Here is a 21,643-nt window from a genome sequence, read left to right on the forward strand (position 1 = left end):
AAACTCCCAAAGAGCTTTCAGGCCGCTTATAAATGGATGAAGAATCAATGCAATCGGAAAGACCCAGTTGGAGAAAAAGTCTGTACTACAAAAATTAACTGGACTTGCTATTTAGAACCCATTCAACATATCGGTTTGATTGCTTAACTAAAAAAGAACACCTTTCTATGTAGTACTATTACAGGCTATGTGTATTATGTCCAGGAGAACAATAAATTCATCAAAGATCAGAGATCAAGGGAAGTTTAGAGTATTATGAACTACTAAAATCGAATGAGATTGTCAATGATTTGGCATTGTAGAAAAAGACAGTAACAGGGCAAAGTCATCCATATGCATGACAACGCTCGTCAAAAGGACGCACTGTTGCAGTTAGAACAGCTCGAGTAGCAACTACTGCCATACTGTTGTACTCACCAGATTACCTCCTTCTGATATAAATGCTTTTTGGAGCGAAAAACATATCAGACTACATAAAAGCACCTAATATTATTTCATGATTGTCTATAGCAAATGGTTTTTATAGTAAAATAAAGCATTCTTCCGGAAGTATACTTGTAATAGAGTACTACTAAAGGTCAATTTTTGATAAAAAAAAGCCAGCCAATTAGCGAATTAAACAGAGTTAAAAATTCTAACGTAATTCTACAAGCTGTAAATTATGTTGACCATTCTGAATAATAGTGGTAAATGGTGACTACGCTAAAATGTAAAAAACGCATTATGTACTAACATCTTTACACCATTTTTCCATAATAATTCGTAATTTCACAAAAATATAGTGTGATTTTTTCAATATTTAGAAACTTACTTCATTCCCTTCAAAATAAACCACTTTAAATGTAATATATTTATGCTGAAATTTCTTACTTGAAATTACCCGTACTTATGCTTGAAATTACCCGTACTTAACCAATGAAGAACTATACGATGAGCTTGGAATCAAATGGATACACGAAGAGATCCAAGATTTCGCATTAAAACATGAAATAAGATTGGTAAATAACAGCAACGTGGAAGCAATACAGCTACTGGACAACACGCAGGAAAGAAGGAGATTGAATGATCGGGAAATACATACTGATGTATTAATACTGTACTCGCCTTGGTTGTGTATTAAGGCAAGTACAACAGAACAGTAGAAATACATTAATTCGTAAATTAAGACTGTACTAATTACATTTGCATATCACATGCCAATTCAGCGATTATTAATGTTGAAAATGTCAAGTTGAGAGTATATTCCGACTAACCTGTACAAATGCTTGACTATGAACCGACCATCGAGATGTATTCTGTGATATTTGGCTGATTCTGCTTGAGGAACCGAGTCCCCGTCAAGTGATATTATTAGGTTTTTGAATATTAGGATTCGATAGGACAGATTTGCAGATAATAAGCTGAATTTTCTAGTCTCTAATAATCATAATAAAGATGCCCGCAATAAATAAGCAGCGAAATAGAAAAATTTATGTTAAAAAACATCCAACGTTGACCGAAAAACTTTCTCTATGACCTTCAGACATATTTTTACTAAACAATCTTGCGTTACCCAATTAATAACCAATCATATTATACATATATAATCAATGACGACCAAAAAAGGTACCCAGTTTCGTAGCATTTCGAAGGAACAAATCCGAACGCGACAAGGAAAGGAATTACGTTCGATATGTAGAAAGATTAATAAACAGCGAATGACGGTTGCGTAACGGCATTTTCACTGATTCTAGTCAGAACAAAAGCCTTCAAAATTCTTCCGCTATTGCGAAATCGCCGGTTACCTCACCGGCAACACGAGGAATACTCAAAACATAAGCCGATGGCACGTAGTTAAAGAGTCTGTATTTGTATATAGGATCGTCACGCACCCCATTTTCGATAAGAGGTTTTTTGTGTTGGGAAAAGGAATGTTTAAAAGGAGTTAAAGGTGATCTATGAAGTTAATAATGACGTTTAACCATCAAGAGGGCGCGTGGTCATTTGTAAGAGAATAGGTCGCACGTAAAAAGGCCTATCGGTTTATATTAGAGAAATAAATCACTTATTAATCAATATTATTTATTTTATGATAGTTGTTTTACGAAAAAAAGAAACTTTACTTTAGGTGGAAACTAACATACAAAATCAAAAAATATAACGTAACGTTTCTTTGGATTAAAAACCTTATTTAGAAACAAAACAATATTTTAGGTGCCATAAATACCTAGTAACTTAGAACAAAAAATAAAATTATAAAATCAGTTGGCTTCATGAGATCTAATAATCAAAATAACGCTCATCTTTGGTCTAGTTTTCTTCAGAATTCATTGCAACTAAAGGTAGTGTGATTTCTACAAATATTTCTATGACCTGATGTGCAATAAGTCTTCGAGTGCCTCCTTTTTTTGTGGGGCATATTTTGTAGCTTTCTCTGTATGTTGTGCTAGAACTAGTACTCACTTCATTACTATTGTCCCCAAAATTCACATTAAAAGGTTCTCTTATGTTTCTTTTTAGCTTTCTTGGAAGATTTACAATCAAGTATCTTCTTTAGGCATACTCTTTTATTAGCTTCATCGTCTATTTTGAAACACAACTGTATTTGCTCTCAATATTACCATTGCATTTACTCCAGCAATATTCAAAAGATACAAGAATAGTGTCAACGGCCATCTATTACTCTTCCTTGATGTAGTATACATTTTAACTTTTTTGTCGTCGCCGCCTTTTGTAAAAAGTTTTCATTTGTACTTTAATCAATTTCAGCAGCACAATGAAGTTATGCTATTAGTACCAGAGATCATTTTTTCTGGCCAAGTACGACACCAATGTGGCCGTGTCAGATATAGGGATCAAATTCGTCACTGTGACGTTACTGCTTATGCACTGGAAGCATCAGATAATTCAATTATTTCTAGCTTCCAACCTGATAAGATAAGCAAAGTTTTTGCACAGTCAGATTTTACCATATTTACGGAGGATTGTCCATTCACTGCTTTGTCGCTGTCACCATTTATGCAAAAGATTTATTTAAAAAGTATGTAAAATTCTATTTAATTCACTATAATTCTTTATTTCTACAATGTGTGGATAAATGTTCTAGTCTTTCAAAGGTCCGCTTTATTTTTAACACATATACTTTATAAGAATCCCACTTCTGACGTTTTGTAAACATTTTTATGAAAAAAATATGTATGCCAATTAACTAATACCATTTTATAACTTAAACATATAGTAAACATATTTCTGTATACCTGAGACGAATACATAAAGCCTCAAATATAATATAAAAGTAACTCAAAAGTAATATAACCCCTTAAAGCTGGGATAAGAAAAGTTTAACTAACGTAAACGATGGCAGTATCCTCTATATAGTCTTCAAACCAGTCGCCCCTTTTTGCATTAAAATAAAATTCTTTCAAAATAAATTGCCCAATTACCATCAATTATCCAGAACAAGGAATATCTTATCAAGAAAATAATAAGTGGACATTAGAATGGGCAATCGATCCACAGTTGCCTGAAACGTTCTTTGACATAGTTTAGTGCAGTCCAGTCAAAAGTATCGTAGCAAAAGGATTCAAGTTACTGCGAAATTTGGACAGAAGCTAGCAATTCAGGATATTGGCGTAGTGGTAAAGGCAACAGGATGATCCACCAACTGTTGCGATAGTTGTGGGTTCGAATCCTGCTGGGGTATGGCCGTAAACTTATGTTTGTGATTGATTAATATTTGTAATTGTCCCAGGTAAAAGTGTAAAATCCGACAAGGAAAATGATCCTAGTCGCGCCAGTAACCAGGCTGGGTAAGACCGGACGTCTTCTGGGATGATTTGTAAGTCGGTCACTCGCCAGTCTGTAGGTTCAATGCCGAGGACCGTGGCTAGCAGCCCACTTTAACGATAGGTTCAGTCCTCGTTAGCAAAAGGAGACTTTAATATATACAAAAAAATTGAAGGTGTACCTGAACCAGATACAGACTATTGGGATTCAGAAAATAATTAAAAACAATGAGACGGACAAAGATATAATCGATACATGCAAATAAGTTTATCACAACTTAAGCATCTTTTTGTTTGTTTCATTAGGAAGGAGATGTTATATAGCACGACTAAAATAAAATAATTTCAAATTAATCCAATGGACTTCATAACAAAACTATAGATGTATTGGGCTGTTTCGTACTTGGATGATTTAGCCGTCCATATAATATGATCTAATGGGCTTACGGTTTACAATGTTTTATTGGATATCTTGTAGCAATAAAGTGAACGTATTTTGATGTGTTTATTCACTTTGGCACTTGCTATAGCCTAATCCTCAAAAAGTTATATTAAAGTTAAGTAAGTAAACTAAATTGGAGAGATTTACAGAACAGTGGAAGAGTTTGAAAGAAATTCAATATGTAGCTAAAAAAAAACATCAAAAGCTACAAAATTTAGTTTAGGTTGTCAGCGCTACATGACTCTGCATTACGTAAAACGAAAGACCGTCCTAGACAGCAGAAAAATATGGGGATCGCTATATACTACAATTGATGAAAAAAGTAAAGGGCAAAACCGGTGAAAACATTAAAATGGGAAGTCATACCCCACCCGTTCTATTCTACGGAACTTTACGTCCTCTGATTACTACTTTTTCCGAGATATAAGTCGTAACCTGTCTGAGCAGTGCTGAACTTCTTATAAAGATACAAAAAACTCTTTCGAGTTGGAATCCGTAAAGTAGCGGCTAAAATTTAAAAAAAAAACATTTAAAACAAATTTTTAAGAAAGTAACATAAAAAGTGTGAAACTAATTTCACGCAGTTTTAAAAATCAATTATTCAAATAACTACTTCACCGGTATTATGTATATCAAATAAGTAATACCGCAATATAAAACACGACCAGTACCACAAAGTAAAAGTGTCTCCGCGAAGGTCAAGTACCACCGCGAACGTTAACAAAATCCCCGCGTCACCCAGTTCCTGTTTATAGAGCGAGCTTCTTTCGGAAACGACTGTCCCCACCCGGGGGGGGGACACCCAACGGGGGCTGCTCGCCGAGGAACCAGCCAAAGACCGGCCAAATCTCCAGTCGGTCTTTCACTTTTACTTTCGGCACATCGGTACTACCCAATACCCAGTGAGTGAGTTTGTTATTAATTTCTTTCAGTTCTGTCAACGATAAGACTCATTCTTGTCTAATTATTTTTGTTGTTAATTGAAGGTGGATAAAGGTGAAGTGTTCGCAATAAAGAATCAGTTGCCTATATACCGAAGTTGAATTTTCCTGACCAGCTAAGATGACATTAGTTTAGATTTAAAAACAAGTAAGTTTAATTGCAAATAAGTTTTCACTAATTAATTATATATGCTAATCGCACAACTGTGATTTCGCCCTTTAATGAACTAACAAAAACAATATTTATACATGGGAATTCTTTATATATCATTAAATCCTTTAAAACTTTTAAATATTTTTCCTTCGCTGGATAAATTCGTAGAATGTCTTAATAGTTTTCAAAGACGTGTTCCCCCATTCTTGTACCAAAACATCCACACACATTCTTCAATGATGAAGGTGATGGACCCACTCTTCACCCTCTACTTTAATGTTAAGGCCTCATGGTCCTCAAACCAAGACTGAACCTTTCGGCCCATGTGTATTTGTGCATTATCATTTTGAAATGTGGCAGTGATTGACAGCAATATACTAGTCATAGTAAGAAATTCATCATTGATATAGTTCAGATAATCATTCGCAATGATCCGACCGGTTATAAGAATGACATGACCAGCTAAATACAGTCCAAATCGTATTCTTCCTTTGGGGTTCTCCTTGAGATTTTGCATGCAAACTTAGCAATAAATGCGAGTTGTATTAATTACTGTTCATATTATTTTGTCTATGCTTTGTACATGAAAATAAAATATTCTAAAACCATTCATTGGATAAGACCATAATTGTATAGGCACCCACTTGCAATATCAATATAGAAAATTCTTAATAAGTTAGCGGAAATAAAATGGAAATTTCCGGAAACAGAAGCCAGAAATGCATTTATAATTGTTAAAATGATTGACTGAAAAACCAAGAGATGAAATGATAATGAAAACAAATATAATAAGATATCAATCCACTAATAGGTGTAAATGTATGACATAAAAGTAATAATGCTATCATAACAGATAGCAAAACAATAAATAAACAAATATATTGAATTATATATAGATAAAAAATATTTAAGGAAACCAAATAATACAGACCCACTAGACTCTTCAACCAATCCAATAAAAATCTTCTCCTAACAGCTGCTAAGTTTAACAAAATAGTGGAAAACGAACATTGCATCTTCAAAATGAGAATTTATAGGTTCTTTAGTGAAGCTCATTCATTAATTTATTAAGTAAACTAACAGTCTTTAAGGAGAAGACAGTAGGAGAAATCTCCTTGATGCACTAATATAAACCTTCACAGCGGCTATTACATCTCCTTTTCACGTGTGAAGAAAGCTAAAAGTCACAGGAGGGCTAAATCTGGTTGATATGTTCGATATTGAAACAATTCGTATTTTAAATCGTCGATATTGACAATGGTCTTTGATCTATGAGAGCCGATGAGTTATCTTGTTAGAAAATGGTTGTAAACTTCACAAACTTTGACATTCAAATGATGCAGTATATTACAATAACAATCTTATATTTATTTTACCAAATTCACGAACAAAATTCCTTTTGGACCTCAAAAAACTATCACGGTCGAAGAGAGAGGTTATGTTTTGATTATAATATCCTAATATTCGACAAATGTTGTATAGTAAAATATTACAAACTAGCCTATTTTGATTGAACTTGAAATTCTTGTTTATCAAGAATATTTAACTATGAATGGTTAATATCACGACTGTCAAGTAAACGTTCGTATATTAACACGTTAGGGATGTCTACTTTAACAACCTCATCATATTTATTTATCTAACTTAATTTGTAATATTAATACATAGTCTATTCAAAGTTTTTTTGTACATACGTCATGTTTAATGTATTGCCTGCCACTATTCGTCAGTTAATTTTAGAATCAGACAAAAGTTTCGTTGTCAAAGTCATCTGGATGTCAGGCATATGCAAAATTTTTGAAAGCAATAGTAAAAAGAGGTAATAACTCTAACCTATAACCTACTGTGGCTGTATAATTAACTGCAGTTTTTAGATGTATTATAATGTTAAAATAAATTATATTTGGTCCCATTTTTGTTCGATTATTTTATTTAGATTAGAATTTTGTTGTGTGTCAAAGCTAAACTGAACTGAAACTCAGAGTTGATGCGGCAACGCTGCGACGTTTTGACATCACAAATTTAGATACAAATAACTTTGAATAGGCTATTAGACGAGATATATAATAGCAACAATATAACTGCAAAATCTGTCAAAGTCATCTGGTTGTCAGGCATATGTAAAATTCTTGAAAGTAATAGTAATAAGAGGTAATAACTCTAACCTATAAACTACTGTGGCTGTATAATTAACTGTAGTTTTCAGATGTACTATAATGTTAAAACAAATTGTATTTGATAACATTTTTGTTAGATTATTTTATTTAGATTAGAATTTTGTTGTGTATCAAAGCTAAACTCAACTAAAACTCAGAGTTGATGCGGCAACATTGCGACGTTTTGACGTCACAAATTTAGATACAAATAACTTTGAATAGACTATTAGACGAGATATATAATAGCAACAATATAACTGCAAAACATATATTAAAAACAAATACGAATAATTAAAAAACAATCCGTCATCATGTGTAAATCAAATAAGAATGACACTTAAAATGTTGCAATGGTAGTCAAAATATATACTATAATAAAAAAAATAGATAAAAAGACACAATTTTTAAAATAATAAAGCCCAAATGAACATAAATTCATTTATTTCAAATAGGCATTAAACAAAAATGCGTAAACAAACAAAAAATTATGAAAAATAATCATTAGGTCCTTAAACATGCACTAAATTGAAAGAAAACTAATTTAAAACAAATGTTAACGAATGCATCCGCATAACACTAACCCAATCATTTTATTGTGACCTCAAAATCAAATTTTGTTCGAATTTTCACGTAGTATCGAAACTAATTCAAATAGCGCGATAATAAGTCGAACAAACAGACTTTAATTTCCATTTAAGACACTTAACTATTAGATAAGAGATTGCTGTGCGACCAATTAATATTCCGACGTTAAAATAAATGTAAATTAGTGAGGAAAGTTTAAGCCAATAGGCAAGGAAGCAAAAACCTGCGTGTAGTTTGTTATGTAACCCCACTAGAAGTTTGTAAGAGACATGCTTTAGATTACGTGTCTTGTACATTACTTTGAATTATATAATGTTGACGATGGCATTAAGACCCAGATGTTTCTCTAGGCCAATCTTTTGGTTATATAAACATTTAGGTATGTATACAACCATGATTTTATACCAAGACAGATTTTAGAGTCTTAGAAATCAATTTCAATATCAATATTTCAAGAAATCAAATAGCAACAGGTTTGGCACTTAATAAAAAAGGGTTTCAAAAGTCAAGACGTATAGCAGTTCAATTGAAAAGTCCCCGGCCTACCATAGCAAAACACATTTTTTAGCAAAATTTGTTTTTTTGATTCAACATAATTCTCTTCAAGGGTGATACACTGATTATAGCGAGCCTCCAACTTTTCGATACCATTTTTGTAGTACGAATTGTCCTTTGCTTCAAAATAGGCCTCAGTTTCGTCGATCGCCTCTTCATTCGATGACAATTTCTTCCCAGGGAGCATTCTTTTGAGATCTGAGAACAGGAAATAGTTGCTGGGGGCCAAATCTGGAGAATAAGGTGGATGAGGAAGCAATTCGAAGCCCAATTAATATATTTTTGACACGGTGTATTATCTTGGTGAAGTAGCAAATTCTTTTTCTTCAAATGCGGCCATTTTTCGGATGTAATAATCGCTGTTGATGGTCCTTCCTTTTTCCTTGCCTTGCCAGCCGACTATTGTGTTTTCCAACGCTTTGGAGCGGGTTCATCGTGTGCAGTCCACTCGGATGATTGTCGATTGGACTTCGGAGTGAAATAATGGAGCCATGTTTTATCCATTGTCACATATCGACGCAAAAACTCGGGTTTATTATGCTTGACCATCTTCAAACACTGCTCCAGATCATCAACTCGTCGTTGTTTTTGGTCAAAAGTGAACTCGAGCGGCAATCACTTTGCACAGAGCTTTCTCATACCCAAATATTCGTGAATAATATGATAGGGTGTTTGCTATTTCATTAAATTTCAATATACGGTCATTCAAAATCATTTTGTGAATTTTTTAAACGTTTTCGTCGGTAACAACCTCCTCTAGCGTCCATTGCGTTCACTGTCTTCGGTGCTAATTTCACCAGGTCTAAACTTAGCATATCGATCCTTAATGGTTGAACTTCCTGGGGCAGTGTCGGGAAACTCGGCATCAAGCCAAGTTTTTGCTTCAACTCTATTGTTTCCCTTCAAAAAGCAATATTGTATCAACACGTGAAATTCCTTTTTATCCATTTTTTTTTACAATAACAAAAATTGTTTCACTCAAAATGCTATAATTCACAAACTAATGATCCGACAGCTGTCAAATTTATAGACGCATATTTTGAGGGTTAGGGCTAACTAACAAACATATGAATTTAATTCTAGTAGCGCCATCTATTTGCCAACCCGAGACTTTTCAATTGACCTGTTAGTGACATATATAAATGTAGCATTATCATTGAATATAGGAAAGTCCCAAGAAAATAATAGATAAATAAGATTTACGTAGGAAGAACAAATAAAACGATGAATGAAAAAGGAAAGATATTAAAAATACTCTAAAGAAAACAAAGCAGAAACTTTTAGAAGATGTTCCAACGACAACCCTCATACATTAGTTATGCGTCAACCTTCACGGTTTCTTCAACGAAGCAAACTGACTGCGTTACATAACCAAAAGAAATTGGTATATGTGGGTTAAGAATGTCTGCAATGCAATTGATTTGCAGCTATGGTAAGACCGGTCGATTCAAAATACACCGTACGTGATGAACGCAGGAAAAAAGAAAGTTAACTACTAACTGGTAACAATGAAACGGTTACTATTTATCGAGGTATTAATTAATTCGATTGAGAGGTGTAATTTGTTTGTTTTTTTTCCTCTCCCAAAGTTGATTAACATTACCTTTAAGGAGCGTTAATAAATATTAGAAATTGAATAATGATTTGATTAATGTGTAACTTTTTGTTGTCGTTCTTGTGACTATTGAGAATGCGAATTAATTCTAAAATATTTAGGTTTTCTCTTATTAGATTTACAATTTGGTTCTTGTCGTTTAATTAAATCATCGAAATTAATAAAATATTACTTAAAAAAAGTAACTTTTTCTCTTTCATTCATTTTCTGAAAATACAGTTTATTGAATTGGAAAATTATCATACAACCTTGTGATTTGGTGTAAATTTCTTTATAAATTGAAAAATAGTATATATATATATATATATATATATATATATATATATATATATATATATATATATATATATATATATAGTACATATATATATATGTACTATATATATGTACTATATATATATATATATATATATATTTATAGTATATATATATATATATATATATATATATATATATATATATATATATATATATATATATATATATATATATACAATTTTGAAAAAATGGATAAAAAGGAATTTCGTGTGTTCATAAAATATTGCATTTTGAAAGGAAAAAATACAGTTAAAGCAAATACTGCCCCAGGAAAATCAACCATCCAGCATTGGTATGCTAGGACGGTGAATACAGTGGACTCCCAATAGACAACCCCTTTACCGACGAAAACATCAAAAAAATCCACAAAATGATTTTGAATGACCGTAAATTGAAATTGAATGAAATAGCAGACACTCTAAAGATATCAACTGAACGTGTAACCAAAAACGACGACCAGTTGATGATTCGGAGCAGTGTTCGTGCAGATAAAACATGGCTCCATCATTTCACTCCGAAGTCCGATCGACAGTCATCCGAGTGGGCAGTCAAACGATGAACCCGCTCTAAAGCGTAGGAAAACGCAACAGTCGGCTGGCAAGGTTAAGGCATCTTTATTTTGGGATGCGCATGGAATAATTTTCATTGACTACCTTGAAAAAGGAAGGACCATCAACAGCGACTATTACATCCGAAAAATGGCTGCATTTGAAGAAAAAGAAAGTACTGCTTCACCAAGACAACGCACCGTGTCAAAAATCTATGAATTGGGCTTCGAATTGCTTCCTCATACATCGTATTCTCCAGATCTGGCCCCAAGCGACTATTTCCTGTTCTCAGATCTCAAAAGAATGCTCGCTGGGAAGAAATGTGCATCGAATGAAGAAGGCCTATTTTGAAATATTTTGAATGCTTGAAAGGAATTATGTTGAATATAAAAAACTAATTTTGCCAAAAAAATTTGTTTTAATATGGTAGGCCGTGAAATTTTCAATTGACCTGTTTTCACTATATAACTTTAAAACCCTCGTAATTTTCATTACCATAGTATTATTTGAAAGCAAATAACAGCAAAAAAAAACTTGGAAATGGTAACACATTGCAAATTTTCATAACAAAACTGGAAGAAGATGGCTCTTTGGTGTGAAAGAAAGGAATATTTATGACAAATTGCCATAAAATTGTTTAGCAAGGTTACTGATGAGCAAGTTCTTTCTAATCTCACCAAATACTTAGCACCATCTTCTTTTGCGTCTTCAACACGGTCTTTGCAACGAAGTATCTCTAACATCAGAAGCTGAAGACACATTAGTTGATTCCTCTATTAAGCATTCAATAAAAACAGACAGAAATCCGTAGGTCTCGGTGTAAGAAATTTTTTCTATAGTATCTGGGTGCATCCACGATACCTTAAATGTACGAATATCCCTATAACTGTATAATAGTACGGATAATTTTCTTCCAAATAATCTTTTTTTTTTGTATTTCAATTCCAGTTATTTTCTTCTCTATTTGATATGTTTCCTCCGACGAAGTTTTGAATCAAGATTCATCTCAGTGTACTTAGCATTGTTACTGTATGAGATACTAGTATTATTCATATTTATTGGTACATGAACTCTTTGATTATAACTTAATTCAATATAAACCAATTTACTTTTGCTGACTTTTATTTTCCATTCTAGGTCCACTTATATTATAACTTGCATGTTGCAATTTTCTGGTTTCATCTTCATTAATGTCTCTAATATCAGTGTCATCAGCAGGTGTAGCCATAGTAAGATTTTCTATTTGCACTATGTCACATGCATAGAGAACATGACCTAAAATAGTGCCTTGCGGTACACCCGCTTTTGTTTCCTTTATTGTTAAGTGCGCTTCCTCTTGTTTATCTCTAAACATGTTGTGTGAAACGTAGAAGTTTAAGAGTTTAAAAGTATTGCTTCGGTAACATTTAATAAAGTTCATACATGAATATAAATCATGTTCAATAATATAGCTGAGTTGTTTTTTTTTCTCTTGGTATGTTTTTTCAACAATATATGTGATTCTGTGAGGTACCTGGTCAATTGTTGAATGTTTGTGCATAAAACCAAGTCTAAATTCAATTGATGCATATACACTGGATCAGCATATTCACCATCGCAAACATTCCTCTGAATAGCGCTTTCAATATACAACAAATAATGTAAAAACTTATTTTTACACCCTGTATATAAACCGATGAAAAAAACTGGTCCAACTGTTAATAGATTTATCGCTTCATCGATTCATCGTCGTAAACTAAGGACAGGACAAATCAGAACGCAGCCGTTATAGTTAGAAAGTCCGAAACCCTCGAACCAAAAATCAAGGATGAAGAAAGTCGACGAAAGAGGCCTGAAACCGTCGATATTTCATGAACAGGAAGCGCGAGATCAGTTTCGGCATTGATTGCATTTAAATGAAGGTAATATTCTCGGGTTAAGGCATTCACCGTCTCGCGGATTGGTCACGACTATCTAGTCGGAGATTATATTTTTAAAATAGCGACTTTTACGTGTGCCCGGATGAAAGTTTTGGGCGAATATCGTTACGCCGAAGTTATTTTTAGCTGTTACGAATTGTCCATGGAGAGAAATTTTCGTTCAAATATTTACTGGACTGTATAGTCTACTTAATCCGTTTACTACCCCTTAATTTCTATCACTTTTGGACCCGAGCAGATGAGAACGATTCTTAACATTATTGTATGCCCTGAACTCAGATCCATAGACAGTTTGTCAAGATGGGTTCTAGTTTTCGAGTTTGAGGATGGCACTGTGGTCTTATAACAGCTGTGAAGTGACAATGTTGCATTAAACATCATTTGGAACTTGTTTTTATGTTATGACTGTGATTCGGAACATCTTTTTATTATTATTTAATTATTACATTGTTACCAACCGTTTCCGTCTAACCTACAATTTGTCTTTATGATAATTTCAATCTAGGTATATAATATAGGAGGACCCATCGGCCCTATCTCAGTCTCTGGTGAAATAATGTTTATACATGTCACTGCTGTATTTTTTATTATATACACCTCACTACACAACATCAGATGGCTTGATTATTTTGAGTCTATGTCCCGTTCTGGTGGTATCCAAAAGCTGCAATACTTCAATATTCTCATGAAAATGGAGTCTTTCCTCATGCCCCCTTGCATTTCTTTGTTATGAAAAATTTTTATTTTATTTATGTTACTCTTTGCAGAACATCCCCATAATTGAACTCCATATGTCGATATAGGTTTCAATATTTGCTTATAATAGCAATTTATTATGTACTGATAATTGTGATTCTCATCCAATACATTTTCCTATATTTCAATTCCAGTGCTTTTCTTTTCTTCTTTATATGTTCCTTCCAGCGAAGTTTTGCATCAAGATTCATTCATTCGAGATATTTAGCGTTGTTGCTATATGGAATGATAGTGTTATTTAATGTTATTGGTGCTTGTAATGTCTGTTTATAGGTGAACTGCACATGTAGAGATTTACTTTCATTAATTCTTATTTTCCAAGCTTGTGTCCAATTATTTATATTGTCACTTGCCTATTGTAATTTTCGTGAGGCTTCTTCACTATTGTCTCATCAGCAAATGTAGCCATCGTGATATTCTTCATTTGTGGTATATTACAAGTGAAAAGTAGATAGAGCATTGGTCCCAGTACACTTTCTTGTGGTACACCTGCTTTATCTTTTTTAATTGCAGAGTGAGCTTCTTTTTGTTTGACTCTAAACATTCGGGTTGTAATGTATGATTTTAATAGTTCGGTGTGTTGTTTTGGTAGCACTTTCTGTAGTTTATGAACAAGGCCTTCATGCCAAACCTTATCGAAGGCTTGTGCTACATCTAAAAATATAGCTGAGCATACTTTTTTACTTTCGTAGGCTTTTTCAATAACATCTGTTATTCTGTGGACCTGGTCAATTGTTGAGTGCTTGCTAATAAACCCAAATGGTGTGTTGGTATTAGGTTTTTTCTCTCTATGAAAAGAGCAAATAACTGAGTATTTAAAAAAAAACTACTAAAGGGTATCATTAATCCTTAGCAATGGGCACTAGGAAAGAATCATGAAGAACAACTACTTCGACTTTATAATAACATTCATCAGGTAGGAAGACCCATCAGAGTGAAGCTTTAAAGAAATTAAATGAGTCTCAATTTGTACTGTTATAATTGGCAATAACTTAATGTTAATTGAAAGATCATCAGCAATTATGAAAGTTCCGTAATATATTGATAATGAGACCGAAAGTGAAAATCTCCTTTTATTTGCATCTTCACATAAAAAGTGGCATTTCAATCTCTACCGCGAGAAAATCAATTTAAAAAGTACTCGTTTTCAGATAGTACAAGGTTCTAGATAAGAATGTTAATTTCTCTCACTCGTCAAATATAAAAATTAAACATAAGACCTCACAGAAATAACTGCTAATTAGTTAGATAGTGTAAAGAAATGTGAAAATGGATGAAGATTGTGTATATAAAATAACAGTGCTTTGTTCTCTTTGTACCTAGTACATTTTTATTCCAATCGAAGTAGTTCTAAATAAGGATTTTAAAAGCACCTACAATATATTCAAGTGTCAAGATGTTTTTACAATATAGGGAAATATAAATAACTAACTATATATTAAAATAAGATTATGTGATGGTCCAAAATTAACCCGTTAAAAATATAAATAATAAATTAATATAAACAAAATAGTTTTAGCATAATCTAAATCGGTACTTCCAAACAGAAAATCCTTCGCGAATTCGATTGTTTTATGCTTGATTAATTATTCCGTTTCATCACTAACTTGGGTATGCCATCGTGGTCAAAACAAGAGATAAAAAGCCTGATAATGTTGAGTCCCAAGGTAATTAGTTGTACCAAAAATGCCTAGAAAACGATATTCCTTAAACTATCATATAATAGAAGCGTATTTCAGATTCTGATTTTGGTAATTGAATTTGTAAATCAGAATTTAATTGGCATAGAAGAACCATATTGAGGGAAAAAGATGCATAACTATTATTAAACATAATTGAATGTGTTATATCGATATAAAGTGCAAATAACATACTTTCTTTATACGCTAACCATATCAACCCTTTTGTTTTAATATGGAGTAAACTGCATACAGTATATTATTTGTAGACGACAATCACTGAACAGTTGAACAGCAACCAACCAATAATTGAATTTGAAAGTGACTAAGTAAGCGATTTGTATTAAGCAAAAGCAACAAAATTGGATTCCGTATCTAATAAAGCCAAAATATATCAAAGGCCGGATTTTAATGAAAAATGGATGATGATAATCCACAGCCAAAAAATATTGGATATGACTCTACCAATATATAACGTTATTTACCTATATCTATAATTCTAACTGTATGCTTGACACATCTAACTTATGTAACACATAAAATAAACAAAACAAATACAGCTGCTACTTTCGGATCATCTTAAATATATATAAAATTACCATACAAATATCAAATGACATCACTAATATGTGTTATTGAATAATCAACACAATGTTTTTATTGTATAACTATTTTTATTCATTCGAATTAAACAATTCGCATTTCGCGAAGACTTGGATGTGCTTCCCTGAGTGATATCACTCATTGTATGTAAATATGGTTAAGACAAACTTTTCTTCTTCCGTCACTTTCATCATGATGCATGATTAGAATTTGTGTAAGTTGCGAGTGAAGCTTCCAGGATTTATTAAACCAATTGTCAATTATTTATTATGTCTTTATCAATTATTTATCAAAGGAACGCGAGGCAATGAACAACAGTACAACTTACTTTCAATTTTTTCGATAAAATTTCATTATTTACTAATATGAAGAGCTGATATAATGAATTTCTATATCAATGAAAATCCTGGTTTGCACATTAATACACGAACTGGCCATTTAATACACCTGACAACATTGTTAAGTTAAATTTCCTTTATTTTTCATCTTGTAATATAACATTAATTCTTGTAATATACTATAGAACGATATTTAAATAGTATATATCTAAATAGGTAGACTATCATACTAAGAAAATATGGATAGATAATGAATATGAATCATAAATGCTTGTTATGAGAGAGCCAAAATTAATAAATATTCAAACTAAAGGCGTCAAAATAGAACAAGAACATGAATTTAATTATTCAGATATAGAAATCGATAGAAAATGAAGCCAAGTGATGGAAATTAATGTACAATTGAAACATGAATTTGTACTTCTTGGCTATAAATAGTAAACTCATTAATAAAACAGAAATATCGAGCAAAACTGAAATGGGATGCAAGGAGTGCACAAAGCAATTTACAGACCAACCATAGGTTTTTTGGTATTAACAAAGAGAGATAAAAACAAGATACAAGTAGCAGAAATGAAATACTTTAGAAAACTCTGGGATGTAACGAAGATGAATAGGATGAGGAAAAAACCTCAATACTGAATCTGTGAAAAAATTAATATGCACGATACAAGGCAGATAAAGAGAATAAGGAAAGCAAGAACGGAGAGAATGTGAATCAGAGAAATGCTACAGAAAAGAGGAAAAACTCCGGCTGAAGTAAGAAGACTGAAAAATAACAGAAAAAAATTAAAGGAACTTATACATGGAGAAAAAGAGAACAGACAATAATAAATACAATCATAATACATTTTTTGTCGCTATAACAATTAAAAACCAATTTATAAACAAACAATAATTATTAAAGTTTTTTTTCACCCACCGACAATTGACGATATGAAGCGAGGTAGTTCCGCAAGATCAATGACCGCTGAAATTTTGTTTTGTTTTTTTGACCTTTCTTCTTTCGATAACCTTGCCGTTGAGAAAGGTACCGGCAATCACCCGATCGTGACTATCGATGGCGCTAAAGAGCGCTACTATAAATGTAAACAATTTTGACTTCATTAAATCGTGCTTATATCAGGACAATTGAAAAGTCCTCGGCCTGATATATAGATGGCGCTAATAGAATTAAATCTATATGTTTTTTAGTCACCTCTAACCCTTAAAAGATGCGTGTATAAATTAGGCAGCTATCGGATCATTAGTTTGTGAATTATAGCATTTTGAGTGAAACAACTTTTGTTATTGTGAGAAAAATGATAAAAAGGAATTTCAAGGGTTGATATTGCTTTTTGAGGAAAAAAATACAATTGCAGCAAAAATTTGGCTTGATGCCGAGTTTCCGGACATTGCCCCAGAAAAATCAACCATTAAGGATTGGTGTACTAAGCTAAGTGAAATGAGCACCGAAGACAGTGAACGCAATGGATGTCCAAAAGAGGTTGTTACCGATGAAAACATTTAAAGAATCCCCAAAATGATTTTGAATGACCGTAAATTGAAACTGAGTGAAATAGCAGGCACTCTAAAGATCTAAATAATAAAGATCTATAGGTTTAGATAAAGATTATTATTATATATAATAAATAATGTAGAAAGATAAAACGTGTACATCACATCGTTCTCGAATATTTGGGTATGAGAAAGCTCTGTGCAAAGTGGGTGCTGTACGAGCTCACTTTTGACCAAAAACGAGTCGATGATTCGAAGTATTGTTTGAAGATGATCAAGCGTAATAAACCCGAGTTTTTGCCTCGATATGTGACAATGGATGAAACATGGCTCCATCTTTTCATTCCGAAGTCCAATCCAGACACTCATCCGAGTGGAGTGTAGACGATGAACCCGCTACAAAGCGTGGGAAAACGGAACAGTCGGCTGGCAAGGTTATGGCTTCTGTATTTTGAGGCGCATGGAATAATTTTCATTGACTACCTGCTACCTACATAGCGTCATTGGACCGTTTGAAAGATGAAAACGGCCGCATTTGAAGAAAAAGAAAGTGCTGCTTCACCAAGACAATGTACCGTGTCACAAGTCAGTGAAAACGATGGAAAAAATCACTGGGCTTTAAATTGCTTCCTCATCCACCGTATTCTCTAGATCTGGTCCCCAGCGACTATTTCCTGTTCTCATATCTCAAAAGATTGCTCGCTGGGAAAAAATTTTCGTCGAATGAAGAGGTGATCGCCGAAACTGAAGCCTATTTTGAAGCTATCTAAAAGTTGGAGGGTCTCTATAATCAGTGTATGAACCTTGTACCTGTACCCTTGATGGGAAATTATAAAGAATAAAACACAACAGAATAAAACAAAAAAAAACTTGCCAAAAAGATGTGTTTTACTATGGTAGGCCGGGAACTTTTCAATTGCCCTGTTATTTTTAATGTAATCGATTTTATTATGCACATAATACATGGGCTGAAAAGTCCCGGGTCTAACAGATAGTCATCGCATTTTCAGTTGGTATTAACCTTCAAAAGAAAGATCTTAAAATTTCATGATATTCTACTCATAAGTTTGTGCATTATTGTGCTACGAGTGACACTACTTTTGATATTTTTAACACAACTGATCAAAAATAATTTGGTGTTTTAATTTTATATTGCTTCTTGATAGGAAAAAATACCGCTCAAGCAAAGTAATAGCTTGAAAACTGTTATAAGGTCTCCGCTCCATCAGAAACAACAATAAAATGTTGGTTTGTTAACCTCAAACGTGGTCGTAGAGACACGAGTAGATGATGCAGAACGCAGAGGACGTCCAAATGAGGTAGTAACACCAGAAAACATCAAAAAAATCAACAAAATCGTCTTGAATGATCGAAAAGTGAAGTTGTGTGAGTTAGCTAACATCCATCAAGATATCAAAAGAATGTGTTGATTTTATATTGCACGAGCATTTGTCTATGAGAAACCACTGTTCAAACTGGGTGCAGCGTTTGCTCACTGTTGACCAAAAACAAGAACGTGTTAATGATTCTGATCAGTGTTTCGCCATCAATCACATCACTTCGGAATCAAAACTGTCGCCATCTGAATGGGCAGCAACTGACGACAGACCTATTTTGAGGCAAAAGATAAATCGGTCTACAAAAAGTGGTATTGAAATTTTAGAGCGGCGCTGGAATTATTGTGTGACTTGATCGAAATTTCTTTGATGAATAAAGCCAATTTTGAACAAGAAAAACGGGTTTTCTCTGTTACATCCGAAACTTTTCAGTCAATGTGGTATATATAACGGGACAACGTAATATTCTAATTCAAGAAAATCATATTCACACCTAAATTACTAGGTCTATGAGAAAGTGAACAATATGCAGCATAGGATTGGCTAGTTTAGCTCAGAAGCATTTAAATAATGTTAATAACATTTCAATTTAGTTTGGTTATCTTTGAGGTGTTTATTGCGTACATGTATATTTCGTTGAAAACTAATTACCACTTTTTGCGCTAAATAATAGTCAGCCAGTTTAGCACAATATAATGCCTTACTGTCATTCAAAATTAATATTTCTGATTAAAAATTAAGATCTTTTATTATCTCATTAGCGATATTTTTAATAGCAAACAGTTTAATATAGTTTCGTCATGTCTAGTGTAAAATATGAACAAATTTAACTATAAACATTTACGACCGCATACCACATATTTAAGAATATCATTATTTTCAAATATTATTTGATTTTCATTCGGTTCTAACAACTCGCTGTTTTGATTCCGATGTCAATGGTTCTCTCGCTCTAACCCACGATAATATTTATTTAATTAATATTAATATTTTATTGTAATAGTAGTAGTAATACTAACAGATAATGATAACAATATTGTTATTATAATAATCCGGAAATATTAAAATGCGCCCAATATTTACGAAATTACCTTTTAAACATAGAACTTCTGAACTTCTCCGTATGAGCAAACATTGAATTGGTTCCTGACATACCTGTAAAAAATAATTATTATTAATAAAAGAGTTTTAAACAATCAAACAAAATCGTATACTAGTTAATCTATACAAATCAAAATGCAAATGTATTTTTCGTACAAACTTGAAGAACTCTGAGTTCCATATCGATATAACAAGTCAACTGAAAAGTCCCCAGCCTGACACATAGATGGCGCTACTAGAATTAAATCCATATGTTTTTTAGTTAGCCCTAAATCTCAAAAGATGCGTGTATAAATTTAACAGCTGTCGGATCATTACTTTCTGAATTATAGCATTTTGGGTGAAGCAACTTTTGTTATTGTGAAAAAAATGGATAAAAAGGAATTACTTTTTGAAGGGAAAAAATAGAGTTGAAGCAAAAACTTGGCTTGATACCGAGTTTCCGAACACTGTCCCAGGAAAAACAACCATCAGAGATTGGTATGCTAAGTTTAGACGTGGTGAAATGAGCACCGAAGACGGTGAACGCCCAAAAGAATGCTCGCTCCGAAGAAATTTTCGTCCAATGAAGAGGAGATCGACAAAAATGGTATCGACAAGTTGGAGGGTCAAAAGGGAAATCGCTATAATCAGAGTATCACCCTTGACGGAATTATGTTGAATAAAAAAAACTAATTTTGCCAAAAAAAATTGTTTTACTATGGTAGGCCGGGGACTTTTCAGTTGACATGTTATCTGTTCAAATTCAGAGCTTTATTCTATGTTGCACTATTTTAGTGCAGTTAGCCAAGAGAAATATGTTTTGCAACAGTCTGGAAAAATATTGATATTTCAAAAAATATATATCTGAAAACAAAAATATCGATATACGTCGCCATTCCTAATATTAAAAATATTTTTAAAGTAGCAGTATTTTTTAAAAAATCTCAAAAATTAAGTGGCGAAAAACGTTAATATAGCGCACTAAAAACGCAATGATCTTTTAATCGATATTTTTAAATAAAATATCCATAGATCGATACATCGGAGAATAAAATTACCGATATTATTTTGAGACAGCCCATAAAAATATTGATACTTTAACAAATATATCTGAAAACAAAAATATCGATATACTTCGCCATCCCTAATATTAAAGATATTTTTAAAGCACTTTTTATATTAAGTACTGAAAACGCAATGCAGCTTTAAAACTAAGTAAAACTTTTTTTTAACGATATATCGCGCGAAAAAACGTGCCATAGCAATGTAACCCGTCCAGTTGCAGCCACTTAATAGTAAAACCCACAGATTACTTCTCGTCATTCTAAATCCGAACGCTTTCTAAATGCTGCT

General features: G+C 32.8%; 2 protein-coding genes across 3 annotated transcripts in view; one reads left to right on the top strand and one right to left on the bottom strand.

Moving 5' to 3' along the window:
• Flo2 (flotillin-2) overlaps positions 1 to 21,643 on the bottom strand; it is a 374,194-nt gene that overhangs the window by 214,003 nt on the left and 138,548 nt on the right. The window lies entirely within an intron of this gene.
• Positions 4,978 to 21,643, top strand: part of LOC143193776 (glucose dehydrogenase [FAD, quinone]) — a 31,581-nt gene continuing 14,915 nt past the window's right edge. The window contains exons 1-2 of one of the 2 annotated variants that reach the window (XM_076400154.1): positions 4,978 to 5,108; positions 5,193 to 5,295. The gene's annotated coding sequence lies outside the window, so the exon portion shown is untranslated. Of the gene's footprint in view, positions 5,113 to 5,192; positions 5,296 to 21,643 lie in introns of both variants that reach the window. The other variant, XM_076400153.1, reaches the window with a different exon arrangement.

This window comes from Rhynchophorus ferrugineus, unplaced genomic scaffold (genome assembly GCF_030347505.1).
Source record: "Rhynchophorus ferrugineus isolate W39M unplaced genomic scaffold, kcgeb_rfMv2 rfM3, whole genome shotgun sequence".
Classification (NCBI taxonomy): domain Eukaryota; kingdom Metazoa; phylum Arthropoda; class Insecta; order Coleoptera; family Curculionidae; genus Rhynchophorus; species Rhynchophorus ferrugineus.